Below are 17,706 nucleotides of genomic sequence, written 5' to 3' on the forward strand. Positions count from 1 at the left end.
CTTAGCAACATTTGGACCTCTACTGATGCCTGTTCCCTGTAACTGGGTGGAATGTCTGGGATCTTCCTTGTCGGTGGAGGGGGTGTGGTGAAAGGAATGAAGTATCCTCTGGAAATTATAGTTTGTACCCAGTTGTCATTTATTTATTACTTAAAAAACTGTTTTACACTGTCTTATGATGTATATTACACTTTTGCAGTTTCCTGAATGTACGAATCTCACTCTTGTATTTTACCTCTACATTATGTAACCTTTAGTGCATTTTATAACCTTTATAGTATTGTATTGCTGTTGGAGCTTTTCTCCCCTGGCCTCCACTGAAAATGGGCAATTCTCAGCCTAGTGGACTTCCCCGGTAATCAAACTGAAAATAAATAAATAAATAATTTTGAGCCAGGCATCTGAATACAAAGATAAGCGACCCCTGACTGCCTCCAGAGTAGGACAGTCAGGCCTCCTTTCAGGAGCGCTGGTAGGGCTTCCCAAAGAAGTGATCTCTGTTGCCCTGGCTTTGCGGACCCCCCCTCTGCCACGAGGGCAGCGTCTTCCATTATTGCTTCCTCCTCTGCCCCTGGAGGGGGGTTCACCACGTGTGTCCTGAAAGGCTACTTGGGCTTTTCGTAACCACATTTTCCCTCCCGTTTGACCCTTGGGGTAGGGTCTGGTAGGGGTGGAAAAACAGACTCAGACGGCAGACAGAGTCTTTCCTTTCTGCTCACACCTGGTCAAAGTTTCCTTAACTTTGGGCCCGAAAAGGGACGGGCTATCAAAAGGGGTATTCACAAAGGCCGACTTGAAGGGCTCCGCGAAGGAAGACAAGCGCATCCAGGAGCGTCTCCTAAGAGCAATTCCTGTACCCGCAGCCATGCTCGTTCCATCAGCTGCATACGAAACGGTGCATGGATGAGTTAACAATGGAGTTGAGGGTAGCAAGCTGGGAGGCAACTTTGTCTGAAGCGCCTGCAGCTACTGTACCCTGAAGAGTCTCTCCCAGCTCTTTAAGGAGATCTCTTTGCAGCCTTATGAAATGGGTTAGGTAGTTGAGTGAACGGAGTGCAAAAGTCACTGAACTACAAGTGCGCTTCCCATATCTATCTATGATCATGGAATCTCTATTAGGAGGAAGTTTCTGAAATTTCCTTTTTGGTAGCTGCTGCCACCACCATGGCATCAACTGGCACACCCTTGGTTAGAAAGGATTTGCCTTAGGGAGCAGAGATAAATTTATTAGGCCTCCTAGGGACAGGCTCCATGGTGTCCGGAGACTCCCACAACCTTTGAGAGACCAGCTACATAAGCTCATCAAAGGGCGGAGACACTCAAGAGGTGGAGGGCTGAGACCCGAAAGCCTTCAGGAGAACAGACTCATCTTCAGTAGGGTTTGTGACTGCTAGTCACCCTTCTGTCTAAGGATTTCTAGTATCTCAGCAAATGAGATATCCTCAGAGGGGGACCATGGGGACCCTTCTGATTCATCCAAGTCGGTATCAGATCTCAGGAACTCCAGTGGTGAGTCTACATGTTTCCTCTTACAAACTTTCTTCCTGGGAACCTCATCAGTGGGAGCTTCTGGTGAGGTCTCGGAAGAGCATGGGCCACCCAATGAGGCTTCCTGAGGCTCTGGGTCTCTACACTTGGCCAGGATCTGTGTAGCAGAAGCAGACAAAAGTGCTTTAGGGAAGGAAGAAGCTAGACCTGAGGTTGAGGATGTCTTAACTCTCCTCATGGCTTCGAAGGCACCTCTGCTCCGATGCGAAGGGACCGACGGATCTGAGGAAACCATTGATACCCCCAGCACCGGGTCAGTGGGCTCTGAGCCAGAGGTAGGAGCAGAGCTCATCCGAGCCAAAGCCCCGAGAGGCAGAGTCGGAACAGACAAGTTGGTCCGACTATCCTCCCCGGACCCGACCAGAGAGTGTTGGCTCCTAGAGTCCTCGATCGGCACCAAGGATGTCAGAGTAAAGGGAGCCGAAGACATTGGAGCAGGCATCGGTTCCGAAGGCTCCACGATCAATAAGTCTGACTCCTCTAGCTCCGAAGGACTGGCATGGCTCAGAGGAGGAAGAATTTGTAGCTGGCATAAGGGTCTTCGGCTCCGAAGATGCTTGGGTCGGAGCCGATAAAATTTTGCAAAGGTTGGTGCCTGTAAAAGCTTCTGCACCACACAATCCACATCCAAATCAGAAAGGCTAATCGAAGACCGAGATGAATGGATGAATGGACAGAAGGTGGTGCTGACTGTAACAATGGAGATTTTGGAATTTCGGATACCAGTTCCAAAACTGGGGACCAGCTCTGAAAAGATAAGACAGTCGGCTCCGAGACCTGTGGAGCCGATGTCACAGACTTTTTAGACTTTTTCGATTCAGTGGAATTCTTGGAAGACTTTGAGGACTTACTGGATCCATCCTGGTCACTCAAAGCCTCCTGGAAAGAAGGTTTCAGTAAACCCCTATCAATAAGTTTCCTCTTTCTCACTTGGAGAGCCCAAGAAGAAAAGGAATGGAATATGGAGCAGGTTTCTTGCAAGTGTAATGCTCCTAAACAATAAACACAGTTGACATGACTGTCAGTGACAGACATTTTCTGCCCACATTTAGGGCATTTTTTAAACCCTGACTTAGGGTGCTCGTCCTTATCAGCCATTGACAAAAAATTAGGCACACCCAACAACTGTAAACTGTAACAATAAGCCTTCCAAAAATACAGGCTAAATATAAAAGACACAAGCTTTCCAAACTATGGCTAACAGCAGTCCCCTGTCTTACAGACTAAACTTAACTCTAATAATCTTAAAGTTTGTGACAAAAGGTCACTATCTAAGCACACACACTTAAGAATTAACTATTTCTAAGAAAAAATGTGACAGAAGGTCACTATTTAAACAGTATTTAAACACTAAAGTTTAACCAGGCCTAAGAAAAATTAGGCCAAACATTAATATATGAAAAAGCACACCAAGGAAAAGGGAAACTAACCAGAAAGCTATAAGAGCTTAACTAACTACTTTTTAGAAGAAAATATCAATATTTGAAAAATATTGAAAAGTAAGGATTTTACTGGCCTGAGCTAATGGCCTGAGCTAGCCAGAACGTCCGATCTGTTGCAGCAGCAAACTAGATCTGAGGTATCTCTAGGTGCATCATGGGATAGGGACTTGGCCTCTAGCTATTTGAAGACCTCAAGCTTTGTAGTAAGCTGACTCAGAGCAGAGTATCGGCTCCAAACACATCTGTAAGAATGAACAGCGAGATAAAACAACATCACATCCACTATTTTTGGTTAAGTAGATGGAATTTCAGGTGGGGAAAAACATGAGAAGGCTTACATTTGAATGCAGCAGTGTAGGTGGTATTTTTTTTCAAAGGCATTTACAAATTTGCAAAAGCTGGAAAAGAAAGATAAAGGCTGAAACAGGATAAGCAGGAGGGTGAATAAAGGAGAAAGTGAAAAGTGAGTGGTTAAGTAAGTTGTATAGTTACAAGTTGGCAACGTATGGTTTTGTTCTGGCTCCTCAAATGCAGGGCGATGGTGTTGAAAAAAGAATAAAGTTTTTTTTTTGCAAAGAATGACAATGTATCAGGAACAAAATGCCTATGGTGCTTTTATCATGCTATAGTTTTGGGCTGGGAAAAAACAGCAGAATGACAGCAAGATAAGAGGAAGGAGATGTAAGGGAACTGTATTCTGTTAGGGAAGATGAAACAAAGGGATCTGAAGGGCTACTTAGTCCCCCAAGATACTGACCAGCATGCTAGCAGAAAATCTGATGTAGACATTCAGAACAGCATTGTAACATCGTGAAAAAACAACATTGTGACATACCATATTACAGCTTTTTTATACATGTTTTTATACATTTACATCTTCTGCATGATGATCAGTGGACATAGCTTTGGAAAAAAAAAAAAACACAAGACTTCAAGTCTTGTTTTTTAAGTTAAAAAATAATCAGTTATAAAATGTTTTCTTAATTTAAAGACGTAGGTATCACAGGTAAAATTCTCACGTGTCCCTCTGTGGACTACATTCTATCTTTTGCCATCGGATTGCAGTTAGTGTATCAAAGTGAACAACAAGTAAAAAAAGAAAAAAAAAACTCTATAAAATAACTATTTAAAATACTGTCAGCGTCAAAAGTGCTTTCTCCATACTAACTTCTTCAGATCTGCCTAAAAATGAAAATCAAATGGTTTATACTGATAATAACATATTGTTGTTAGTGCCCCAAGGTTTTTAGGACTCCTGCAAGGAAAAAGGGTTATGTCCATCTAGCTTGGGCCAGGGCCTTGCTTAGGGAATTGACCTTTGCACTTGCAGGAGTCTTTAAAAGCTTGGGGCACCAACACTGATACATTATTAGTATAAACTGTTTGATTTTCTTTTTCAGGCAGATCTGAAGAAGCTAGCACAGTGAAAGCACTTCTGAATTGAAAATATTTTAAAACAGTTATTCTAAAAAGCCTTTTTACTTGTCAATCACTTTGAAACACTAACTACAAAACACTGGCTGGAAAAGGATAGAATACAAATCTCACTGGGACATGTGAAAATTTTACCTATGCTACTTAAATTTTAAAATTAAGAAAATGTTTTAACTTATTTTTTTAACTTTAAAAAAAGACTTGTGATTTTGTTTTTTTCTTTCTTTTTTCCCCAAAGCTATGTGCACCGATCATCACACACTGGAAAACGTGAATTTATAAAAAGATATATAAATAAAGATGTAATATGGTGTGTCGCAATATTTTTTTTCATGATGCTATACTTGTTTGTCTAAGCAACTAGAATATGCACAATCACAGACGAGTCCTAAAAATAATCTGGCGCTAAAATCTCTTTTTACTAGATGCTTAAAGAGGTGTTTACTCAGGGTGGTACAAGTCACCTCAGAACTGAATTAAATAATATATGGTGTTTTTGCCTGTTTGTTCTTTGGTTATGTTTGTTTTGGCATAATTCTTAAGGGGAATAAGATAATGACAGAAGAAAAACCCTGAATGGAACAAGATAAACTACTCCCTCACTTTATCGGTAGCTTATTATATATATCAGATCTGTTTTCGCTATGAATTATCTCCTGGAAGGCTTTTCTGCCGAGGCACCAGAGTGATTTTATTAAAGTTTGATTATCTCTCTTGCGGTTGCAGCTTCATTTCACAGGCCTAGCGGTATTTGTATATGAGTGTTCTATTAGTGTTTTTTTGGTGTTTTATATATGGCCAGTTATTCTTTCCAACAGCTGCCTCACATTTTATGGGAAGACTCTCTGGAATCTAGTTCTGCTCAACCATTTGGTTTATCTACTAGGGACTGCTCCATGGAAGGTACTTCAGGAACTTCAAGCATGGGGTTTTCCAGGTCCTGGGAACGACTATTGAAAGAAGGCAGAACTAAGAGGGCTGCTAACCCGTTTCAAGAAGTGGGTAAGGTGGACTCTGCTAACTTATCTCCAGCTGACTGTGTTCACATAGATTCCCAGGAACGGTTGTTATTTAAAGAAAATGCTTTACAGTTCAAGATACTGGGACTTGAGAGGTATTTGGACATAGATGTTACACCTCGTGGTTTAAGGTTTGTGAAAGGTCCTACTACTCCGTTTAATACCTCCGTTTAATACCTCCGATCCCACTGAGGCAGATTTTGAACAAAAATGGATATCTGCCACTCACAGGTGTATTAAAGAATGGTTACACAATTTAATAGAGAGAGAGGGCGTATTACGCAAAGTAAAGTTAAGGAGGATCTTGTAGCATCCTGTTCTGCCCTACCTGGACAGCTTGGGGTTTCTCGCTTTGAAGAGGTGCTTTGTTCTCTAAATGCTAAATTAGAAAAAACATCTACAGACATTATTAAGAGAAAAATGAATAAACTTGAGTGGGACATTGAAGATTATGGTTCTGGTATGGCTTTTAAAAAATTGACCAATTAGGACCAACCAGGAAGACATAAAAACACTTCCGGTAAATCTAAGAAATGGCTCAACGTCTCTTTTGTTTCTTCTGAAGGAGCGTATACTTCAAGAGAGTTTGATGTAGATGGCAATGACTACCCCCCCTTTACCACCACCAAAACAACCTAACTACTGGAAAACCAATTTTCGTGGACAAGGTAAATTACAGGACCAACGAACCAATGGAAACAAACCCCGTTTCAAGAGAACAAATCGACAACAGAGTAAGAGGACTAAATATTACCTTTAATAAGATTTGTGATGTTATTAAGACAAACGGCTGTGTGCCATAACGACAGTCTCCTTTTAAATCTGTCTGGTACTGATTTACATGATGTTGAAGCTTTTGTACTGCAATGAGTTTGTACCTACTTCTTTCCCTAGAAACATTTTTTTAAAAGTGGAATTTTTTAGACTTATAAGAAAATTACATCTAACAGACAATTATGAATGCAATTGAAAGTAATATCTGTGATAATTTTTCTGATGCGTCTATAAGTGAAGAAGATGAAAAAGATGTATTTTTCTCTTGTGATTCCTCTGTTGATTTTTCTAAAAATGTTAATGCTTATTGTTTACTGGATACAGGGGATGTTTCATACAGGAGTATTTTTGTTCCTCCTTTTTCTAATGAAACAATACAATAATTTTCAATAATGATTAATTCTGCGATGGAAAATAAATTGAATGAGTTTCTTTCCATGAAAGAAAATATACAGTACAATTTAAGTAAGGATGAATGGCAAGCATTGCTGAAATTGGGTAATAGGCAAGATATTGTGAGAAAACCGTCAGATAAGGGCCAAAAAATTGTTATATTACATTATAAACAATATCTAAAAATGTGTAAGGACCACTTATCTGATGTAAAGGTTTATAAAATAGTGAAAGAAAGTGATTTTCACCTTGCCATTTTAAATTTTAAAGCATTAATAATTAAAGGCCTCAGGTTAGGTTATTTTACCAAGGATGTACATTTGATATGGAAGGCAGCTCTTTGGCTACGTTCTATTACTTGCCTAAAATTCACAAAAGTTTGAGTTCTCCCCCTGGTTGGCCTATAGTGGCAGCACAGAATTGTTTTCTACTTAATGTAGGGGTATCTTTACACTCCTGTCTTCTTAAATATGTTATAAAACTGGAATCCTATATAAAGGATACTTTCCATTTTTTGGAAAAAGTGAAAGCAATTGAATGTGAGGAAGATTACTATTGGATAGTATTAGATGTAAAAAGTTTGTACACTAGCATTACACATACGCTAGGTTTGGAAACCTTAATTTTGTTTTAGGTGAAAATCCTGTTAGTAATTATGTTATAGAGTTTGTTTATTTTCGTTCGACTAATAATTTCTTTGAATTCCATCAATGCATTTATCAGCAGCGGCAGGAGACTGCCATGCGTGAATCCATTGCACCGATGTATGCAAATCTTGTGATGGGCCTTTTTGAGATTGAATTTCTTTAAAATTAAGTTTCTTTAGGGATTTTGCAGTTCTATATTGTAGCTACATAGATGATATGATTTTTGTATGTAAGGGGGGTTTAAATGTAGCCTCTTTTTTAATAGTTTAAATGGCAATTGTTTTGAGTTAGAATTTGATGGTTTACAAATGGGCAAATTAGTCACCTATTTAGATGTTAAATTGGAGGTAGTGGGTAATGCTATTGCCACTAGCATTCATAGGAAATCTACTAATGAGATATCCATACTCTCCAGGTATTACAGACTTTACCTTACAGTGAACTACTTAGAGTTAAGTAGGTTATGTAGTGATGCTAGTGTATTGGAGAATGAAATTTTGAATACATGTACTGCTTTTAGACAAAGGTAGTATGATGAAATATTAATTATTGAATCCTTAAAAAAAACTGCTAGATTATTATTCTGGGACAGTTAACAGAAGTGAAAACACCAGACTTCCTTTAGAAAAAAATAGTTGGAATTTAAATAGAAATTTATATAATGGGAATAGAAAGGTATATTTTGAGACTACCTTTATTGTCTTTAGTCAGGAAATAGTAGATATTACTGGCCAGCTCTTATTGGCAATAGGGATGGTATAAAGAAACTACAGGTGTGTACACTTACCATAAATGTAGATGTTAAAGTGTATTCACTGTTGCAGTCATCATATTTGGGTTATCCGCTTGCAGTAGCCCTCAGTCGGCCTGATTATCAAAGTCTTGGGTCCTGCGTCGGTTGCTGTCTCATCTTCCATTACATCAGGTAGTCAGGGGTATAAAAGCTGGAAGCAAACGCCATTACATCAGTTTTTCTTGCCCCAGATGTCAGGTGCCCCCCTAATGGGAAGTAATTAAATATATATACAAGTTTACACCTCCAACAAAAAAGCAAATACACCAAAAAGCTTTAAGCCTAACAAAAAGGAAAAGAGGTATAGCCAAAAGTCGTCAGGGGGCTGGAGGGAGGGTAACCAATACTGCAAGAGTGAATACTCTCGAACATCTACATTTATGGTAAGTGCCCACAACTGTACTATGTTCTTCATGTTTCACTGCTGCAGTCATCGCATTTGGGTAGATTCCCAAAGCTAAGGATGGGAGGAGGAAATTAGATAGCATTAGGACCAGCTATAAGGCCCTGCAAGACTGCAGTGGCAAAGCCAGCTCTGGATTTAGAGAAAATTGGCAAATGGTAATGCTTGGTGAAAGTGTGTACAGAACTCCAGGTAGCATCTTCTAGGATGTCCCTTGTAGGGACACCTCTGAGAAAGGCTGTAGAGGTAGATGCAGCCCTGGTTGAATGCAGTCTTGTCCCCTGTGGGAGGTTTTCCATGATGCTTATAGCAAAAATGAATGCAATGTCCTATCCATTTAGAAATAGTTTGCTTACAAATGGCCTCCCCCCCTGCCCTTGCAGCAAATGCCACAAGCAGCTGTTCAAATTTCCCGAGAGGTTTAGTCCTGTCCAAGTAAAATCTAAGTTGTCTGTCCACATCTAAGGAGTGCAGTATCCGTTCCCCTTTGTTCTGTGGATTAGAAAAGAAGGTTGGTAAACGAATGGACTGATTAAGAGCCACACTGGATATTACCTTTGGGCATGAAGGAAGGATTGCTCCTGAGGGACACCCTGTCCACATGAAAGATGATGAAAGGCTCCATTGCCATAAGGACCTGTAATTCAGACACCCTTCTTGCTGAAGTGATGGCTAAAAGGAAGACTGTTTTCCAAGAAAGGAATTTAAACTCTGCACTTGCAGCTGGCTCAAAAGGAGGCAGACTGAGTTTTTCCAATACAAAGTTAAGGTCCCAGGCTGGAGTTGGGGCTCTCCTGGGTGGCCTTAAGTTTTTGCCCCCCCTGAGGAACTGCTTGAGCAGTGGATGAGATAAGAGGAGTGGTTCTGTGTTGTAATGAGCTGAAATGGCTGAGGTATGAATATTGATGAAGGAAAAGGAAAGACCCTTGTGAAGCATCTCAGTTAAGTATTGAAGAATCTGAGGTAAACTGGGCGCTGCTGTGCCCATCCCCTAAGTTTGGTTCCAGGTACAGAATCTTTTCCATTTTTCAGCATAAGATTTTCTAGTACTAGGCCTCCTTGCCTCGAGAATGACATCCAACACTTGTTTACTGGGGGATGGTAATGGAGAGATCAGGTAATTAGCCAGGCTACCAGGTTCAGGGTTTGAAGATGAGGGTGCAGAATCTGGCCCTCCTGCTGGAACAGCAAGGTAGGGGTCTGAGGCAGGTGCCATGGAGCCAGCAGTGACACACTGCACAAGAGGGGGTACCAGTGTTGGCATGGCCAGTCTGGTGCAATCAGCATCATCCTTGGTTTGTCCTGTTTGATCTTTAGTAGCACCTTGGAGAGGAGAGGCAGAGGAGGAAAGGGATAAACTGATAGATTTTTCCAGGTAAAGGAAAGGGCATCCACTTTCCAACCTTATTTGTTGGGAGTCCTTGTGCAGAATTTATCCAATTGGCAGTTCTGTGGGGAGGCAAACAGGTCTATATCTGGGCTCCCCCATTTGTTTTTCAACATGTTGAATGTCTTTGGTTGCAGTTTCCACTCGTGTGGGTCCATGAGATTTCTGCTTAGTTTGTCTCAAGGTAGCTCAAGGCTGTGTTCCACAGAGCCATGGCTAGTCTGCAGAGAAGGTATGAGTGGGTTCTCCCCTGCTTGTTTATGTACCACATAACAGTGGTGTTCTCCATCTTTACCATTAATTGCCCTGGAAGAATGTGGCCCTTGAAGGCTGTCAGGGAATCTGTAAAGCTAACATTTCTTTTTGATTGATATGCAGGTGCATTTGACTTGGGTTCCATTTGCCCTGAATGCACTTCCCTGCCAAGTGAGCCCTCCATGCATAGCCTGATGCATCTGTTGTTAGAGTTTGGGCGGCAGGACGTAGAGTGAATGGCAGTCCCTTGTTTTGCTGGCAGGCTTCTGCCCACCAATGGAACTCTAACTGTAGGCAAGGTATGACAGGAATCACTGCTTCTAGATCCTGAGAATGTTGACATCATAGGCTTTTTAGATACCATTGTAGTTTCCTCATATGCAGTCTTGCATATGGAATTAGGAGAATGCAGGAGGCCATGAGCCCCAAGGCTTGCAGTATTTGTCTTGCAGATAGCAGGGTCTTTGCGGCCATTAGTTTGAAATAAGCTGTCAAATGAACTTGTTTCTCTGGCATGAGGAAAGCCATCTGGGAAGTTGTGTTCAAGCTTGCTCCCAGGAATACAATTTGTTGGCAGGGTACAAGATATGATTTCTTTTCATTTATGGTCTACCCCAGAGATGTTAGCACCTTTTGTACAAACGCCAGATGATTCAAAAGTATGCCCTGGCATTCTGCCTGAATTAGACAATCGTCCAGGTATGGGTATATTTGAATATTTCTTTGCCTGCAAATTGCAATGACTGGAGATAGGCACTTTGTGAATACCCTGGGCGCAGTAGATAAGCCAAAGGGCAGTGCAGAGAACTGATAGTGCATGTAGCCTACTTTGAAGTGTAGGTATCTTCTGCAAGATTCCCTGATTGGGATGTGCAGGTAGGCTTCCTTTAAATCCAGTGTTGCCAACCAGGCATCCCTGCTTAGCATAGGAAGCAACTGGTGAAGAGTTAGCATCTTGAATTTTGGGATCACTAAAGTGTTTAGGCTAGAGAGATCCAGGATAGAACGCCAGGAGTTGTCTTTTCGGGCACCAGGAAAAATCTTGAGTACAAACCTTGTCTCCTTTCCTCTTCTGGGACAGTTTGAATAGCGCTTATACTTAGAGAAAGTACAGTTGTGTACACTTAACATAAATGTAGAGGTTAGAGTGTCTTCACTTTTGCATTCATCACATTTGGGTTATCTGCTTGCAGTAGCCCTCAGTCGGCCTGATTATCAAAGTCTTGGGTCCTGCATCGGTTGCTGCCTCATCTTCCGTGACGTCAGGTCGTCAGGGGTATAAATCATGCAGCCGACGCCATTACATCAGTTTTTCTTGCCCAAGATGTCAGGTGCCCCCCTAATGGGAAGCAATTAAATATATGTATAGACAAGGTTATACCTCCAACAAAAAAGCAAATACACCAAAAAGCTTTTAAGCATAGTGAAAAAAGGAATAGAGGCATAGCCAAAAAAGATAGGGGGCTGGAGGTATAGTAACCAGGACTGCAACAGTGAATACACTCGAACATCAACATTTATGGTAAGTGTACACAACTGTACTATGCTCTTCGTGTTTCAATGTTGCAGTCATCACATTTGGGTAGATTCCCAAAGCTAAGGATGGGAGGAGGAATTTAAATAGCATTAGGACTAGCTATAAGGCCCTGCAAGACTGCAGTAGCAAAACCAGCACTGGATTTAGAGAATATTTGGCAAATGGTAATGCTTGGTGAAAGTATGTACAGAACTCCAGGTAGCAGCTTCTAGGATGTCCCTGGTACGGACACCTCTGAGAAAGGCATGTAGATGTAGATGCAGCCCTGGTAGAATGTGGTCTTATCCCCTGTGGAATAGGTTTTCCATGGTGTTTATAGCAGAAATAAATGCACTGGCCTACCCATTTAGAAATGGTTTGCTTTGAAATGGCCTTCCCCGCTGCCCCTGCAGCAAATGCCACCAGCAGCTACTCAGATTTCCCGAGATGTTTAGTTTTGTCCAAGTAATATCTAAGTTGTCTGTAAACATCTAAGGAGTGCAGTATACGTTCCCCCTTGCTCTGTGGATTAGAAAAGAAGGTTGGCAAATTAATGGACTGATTAAGCTTCTAAATGGATACTACCTTGGGCATAAAGGAGGGATTGGTCCTGAGGGACACACTATCTTCATGAAAGATGATGAAAGGCTCCACTGCCATAAGAGAGCCTGTAATTCAGACACCCTTCTTGCTGAAGTGATGGCTAAAAGGAAGGCTGTTTTCCAAGAAAGGAATTTCAACTCTGCACTTGCAGCTGGCTCAATAGGAGGCAGAGTGAGTTTTTCCAATACAAAGTTAAGGTCCCAGGCTGGAGTTGCGGCTCTCCTAAGTGGTCTTAAGTTCTTGGCCCCTCTGAGGAACTGCTTGAGCAGTGGATGAGAGAAGAGGGGTGTTACTGTGTTGTAATGAGCTGAAATGGTTGAGGCATGAATTTTGATGGAGGAAAAGGAAAGACCCTTGTGAAGCATCTCAGTTAAGTACTGAAGAACCTGAGGTAAATTGGGCGCTGCTGTGCCCATACCCTGAGCTTGGTTCCAGGAACAGAATCTTTTCCATTTTTCAGCATAAGATTTTCTAGTACTAGGCCTCCTTGCCTTTAGAATGATGTCCAACACTTGTTTACTAACGGCTAGTAATGGAGAGCTCAGGTAATTAGCCGGGCTGTCAGGTTGAGGGTTTGAAGATGAGAGTGCAGAATCTGGCCCTCCTGCTGGGGCAGGAGCCATGGATCCAGCAGTGACACGCTGCGCAAGAGGGGGTACCAGTGTTGGCGTGGCCAGTCTGGTGCAATCAGTATCATGCTTGTTTTGTCCTGTTTGATCTTTAGTAGTACTTTATGAAGAGAGGCAGAGGAGGAAAAGCATAAACTGATTTTTCCAGGTGAAGGACAGGGCATCCACTTTCCAAGCTTGTTTGTGGGGAGCCCTTGTGCAGAATTTGTCCAATTGGTAGTTCTGGGGGGAGGCAAACAGGTCTATATGTGGGCTCCCCCATTTGTTTATCAACATGTTGAATGTTTTTGGTTCCAGTTTCCACTCGTGTGGGTCCTTGAGATTTCTGCTTAGATCATCTGCCAGTGTGTTTAGGTTTCCGGGCAGGAATTGAGCCTGTAGGTGCACTTGGTAGTGCAAGGCTGTGTTCCACAGAGCCATGGTTAGTCTGCAGAGAGGGTATGAGTGGGTACCCCCCTGCTTGTTTATGTACCACATAACAGTGGTGTTGTCTATCTTTACCATTAATTGTCCTGGAAGAACGTGGTCCTTGAAGGCTGTCAGAGCATTCTGTACAGCTAACATTACTTTTGGATTGATATGCAGGTGCATTTAACTTTGGTTCCATTTGTCCTGAATGCACTTCCCTGCCAAGTCAGCCCCCCATGCATAGTCTGATGCATCTGTTGTTAGGGTTTGTGCGGCAGGGGGTAGAATGAATGGCAGCCCCTTGTTTTGGTGGCAGGCCTCTGCCCACCAAAGGAATTCTAGCCATAGGCAAGGTATGATAGGAATCATTGCTTCTAGATCCTGAGAATGTTGACATCATAGGCTTTTTAGATACCACTGTAGTTTCCTCATATGCAGTCTTGCATATGGAATTAGTAGAATGCAGGAGGCCATGAACCCCAAGGCTTGTAGTACTTGCCTTGGAGATAGCAGGTTCTTTGTGGCCACTAATTTGAAGTACGTTGTCAAATGAATTTGTTTCTCTGGCATGAGGAAAGTCATCTGGGAAGTTGTGTTCAAGCTTACTCCCAGGAATGCAATTTGTTGACAGGGTACCAGATGAGACTTCTTTTCGTTTATGGTGCACCCCAGACAAGTTAGCATCTTTTGTACAAATTCCAGATGATTCAAAAGTATGTCCTGGCTTTCTGCCTGAATTAGACAATCGTCCAGGTATAGGTATATTTGAATTTTTCTTTGCCTGCAAAATGGAATGACATGTGCTAGGCACTTTGTGAATACCCTGGGCACAGTAGATAAGCCAAAGGGCAGTGCAGAGAACTGATATTGCATGTAGCCTGCTTTGAAGCGTAGGTATATTTTGCATGATTCCCTGATTGGGATGTGCAGGTAGGCTTCCTTTAAATCCAGTGTTGCCAACCAGGCATCTTAGCCTAGCATAGGAAGTAACTGGTGAAGAGTTAGCATCTTGAATTTTGGAATCACCAAAAAAGTGTTTAAGGTAGAAACAGAAGAGACTCTTTTGAGAGAGTGGAGCAAAAGAGAGTAAAATCCCACGAGTGGAGGAGCTCCCTGGTCAGCCTCAGTAAGAAGCTGCGATCCCTGATAAAATCCTCCAAAGCTAGTTACAAAAACAAAATCGTCACTGATTCTAAAGACAACCACAAAGCATTCCATAGCTATGTCAAGAATCTCTGGCAACACTCAGATCTACTTTGAGTTACAGCACAATGGCACTAAATATACAGACTCAACTTATATTGCCAACATCCTGGCAGATAGGTTCAGTGCTAACTTTACCCCCCCCCCCCTCACCCCCTAAAGAGCCCCATCTCTATACCGGAAGAATGCAAAGTTCCTGTAATCACGGCTGCACAGGTAAAAACCACAATCTCCAAAGCCAAGAACACAGCATCCATGGGACCAAACAACATCCCAGGCTGCGTTCTACACGAACTACAGAACGAACTGGCACCCCACCTAAGTACCATGTTCAATCATAGCCTCACCTCAGGCTTTGCGCCTGCTGAATGGCGCACAGCAACGGTTATCCCACTCCACAAAGGGGGAGCCACCACAGACCCCGGGAACTACCACCCCATTAGCCTGACAAGCCTGGTCTGCAAGGCCATGGAACGTATCATCATGGAACTTATAAACAAAGATATTGGTAATCTCCAAACTCTGGATCCCACCCAGTTCAGGTTTGTAAAAGGCAGATCATGTCTCCTAAACCTGATAGACTTCTTTGAAGCAGTCACCAAAGCCGTAGACAAGGGTAAGGTGGTTCACACAGCCTATCTAGATCTTGCCAAGGCTTCTGACACCATCCCCCACTCTGGAATTATAGATAAACTCACTAAACTAGGTATAAATCCCTATGTCACAAGATGGGTTGCCAACTGGCTCACTGACGGAACACACACTGTGAAAGTAGCAGACTCCAAATCCGACTTCAGACCAGTGACAACTGGAGTACCACAGGGTTCAGTCCTGGGTCCTCTCCTGTTTGGTGTCTACTTCTCTGAAGTACAGGCTAACACAGAAGGTCTTTGGCTAACGAAGTTCGCAGATGACTGCAAACTAGGAGCCATAATCAAACTCCTAACGATGTGGACATCCTGCAAAAGGGCCTCACTGAGACAGATGCCTGGTGTCAAAGCCATGGCCTCAAGCTCAATGCCAAAAAGTGCATTGTCATCCCCTTTGGTAAAAACTCTGCACCCATGAACTACAACATAGGCGGTAGTATACTTAAAACTGAAAGTGTAATAAGAGACCTTGGGACACAGGTGGACAGTAGTCTCTCCTTTGATAATCACATCGCCACAGTAGTCAGGAAATCCTTCTACGTGGCACACCTCATCACAAAAGTTTTCTCATCCAGAAAAAAAAGAGGTAATTGTTCCCCTCTACTCATCACTCATTAGACCCATTATAGAGTACAATGCCCCTTTTGGTATGTACCTCACAAGACATCCACAACAACTGGAAAGGCCACAGAAATACCTCACAAAGAAGATTACCGGCTTCAAACAGATGCCCTACGCAGACCGTCTCAAAAAACTCCAGCTTTACTCCGTCGCATATCGCCTACTCAGAGGTGATCTCTGCCTAACATACAAAGCTATGTCAAACCTAGAACTGTTGGACATGCTCCACTTAAAGAAATCCCAATCCCTCCGAGCTACACGCTCTAGGGACATAAACCTTGTCACCACATTAAACAGAACATGCCGGAGGGATAGATTCCTGTCCCAGAGACTTCCCATACTCTGGAATAAACTACCTATCTATATCAAACAACGCTCCTCATTAGCACTCTTCAAGAAAAATCTTGATGACTGGATGGGAAATAGGAAATTCACTCCGGGGATCACCTCTGTGGCTCTGCTCAACAGTGGCACAGGAAAATAATTTTCTTGGGTGGCAAAAGCCAGGGTACCTTTTTGGCTGGGCTTGTATAGGTCCCAGAGCCAATAGCCTAGTACCTACCTATGAACCTATGAAAGGTCCAGGATAGGATGCCATGAGTAGTCTTTTCTGGGTACCAGGAAAAGTCTTGAATAAAAACCTTGTCCCTTTTCCTCTTCTGGTACAGTCTGAATAGCCTTAATGCTTAAGAGAGAGAGTACTTGCTTTTGAGCCTCAGCCCATTGATATGGGGGTAGATCTGGCCGACCGTTTGGGGTTGGTAACGTGTGGAAGTGAAATCTGTATCCTTGGGAAACTATATTTAAAACCCATTTTTCCTGGGTAATGAGTTCCCAGTTTTTGGCCTGCAGAGCAATCTTTCCCCCTAAAGGAACAGTCAGTTGAGAAGTGCTTGGAAGTTTTAAAGTCAAGTTATTGAGACAGCTTTCCATAGGGGGGAGTCTTACTACTCCCTGGTATGGAAGCGGAAACCCCCCATTGCTTAGTCTTGTGTGTACCCTGGGACTGAAACCTGGGGCTTCTGCTGGTTCTAGGTTTGGGTAGAAAAGGCCTGGAAGAGGAAGGAAATAACCAATTCTTTGTGGGCCAATGCCTACTAAATCTTGGAGGCTGAACTTGTAGGAAATCTTTAACAGTTTGCATAGATTTAGCTTTTTCCTCCATCTTTTTAAGAACTTCTGCTTTGATGCCAAACAGGCAGTACTGATTTAAGGGAGCATCCAACAATTTAGCTTTAACATGATCTGGCAAAGATTGTTCCTTAAGCCAAGCATGCCTTCTAAGTGCAGCCCTGCAAGAGGCCTCTAGTGAATCAAACCCATATTGCAAAGTATGTTTACCAACCTGTTCAGCAGAATGGATTAAATCCTGTAAATCATTTTCAGCACAGTCAGGAATCAACATCATCTTCTGTTTAAGCAATCCAATAATATGTTGCTGGTACTTTAACATATGAAACTGACAGTTTAAGGACCTAAAGGCCAAGGTTGCAGAAGTGTATACCTTCTTACTCCATGTATCCAGCGCCCTGGAGTCTCTTTCCAGAAGGGGTAGGATTTTTGGCAGTAGCAGCCTTAATGCCCTTGGGCCCCTGTGAAATAGTCTCAAGATCTGCAGCAGGATTTCTAAAAAGGAACTTGTGAGAATCAGGAACCCTGTAGTATCTATCAGGTTTTCTGGGAGCAGGAGGCAAAGAATCAGGGGGCCAAACTAGATTCTGAAAAGGCATCATCAACAATGTTTAGTACAGGAGGGACAGCTAAAGGCCTGTGTTGAGGCAGGAGTAAGAAGTCCCTAAGCCTCTTTTTTGAATCAGAGTAATCCTGGCTTTCCCGGCAGAAATGCTCCCTAAGAGTATGCAAGGTTTCACCAAAAGAGAAATGCTCCGGAGGGGATGCAGAGGGAATAGAGTCCTCTGCATCAGAATCCTCATAAGCAGATAAGGATAAATCTAGGTCATCAGAAGAAAAGTACAGTTTT

At 42.5% G+C, this 17,706-nt stretch overlaps 1 protein-coding gene across 5 annotated transcripts in view; it reads right to left on the reverse strand.

The window, feature by feature from the left end:
* The window catches only part of TEX10 (testis expressed 10), a 2,069,943-nt gene that overhangs the window by 465,254 nt on the left and 1,586,983 nt on the right, over window positions 1-17,706 (reverse strand). The gene's annotated exons all lie outside the window — the stretch shown is intronic.

The sequence above is a fragment of the Protopterus annectens genome, chromosome 3.part0 (assembly GCF_019279795.1).
Source record: "Protopterus annectens isolate FY-2018-M chromosome 3.part0, PAN1.0, whole genome shotgun sequence".
Classification (NCBI taxonomy): Eukaryota; Metazoa; Chordata; order Ceratodontiformes; family Protopteridae; genus Protopterus; species Protopterus annectens.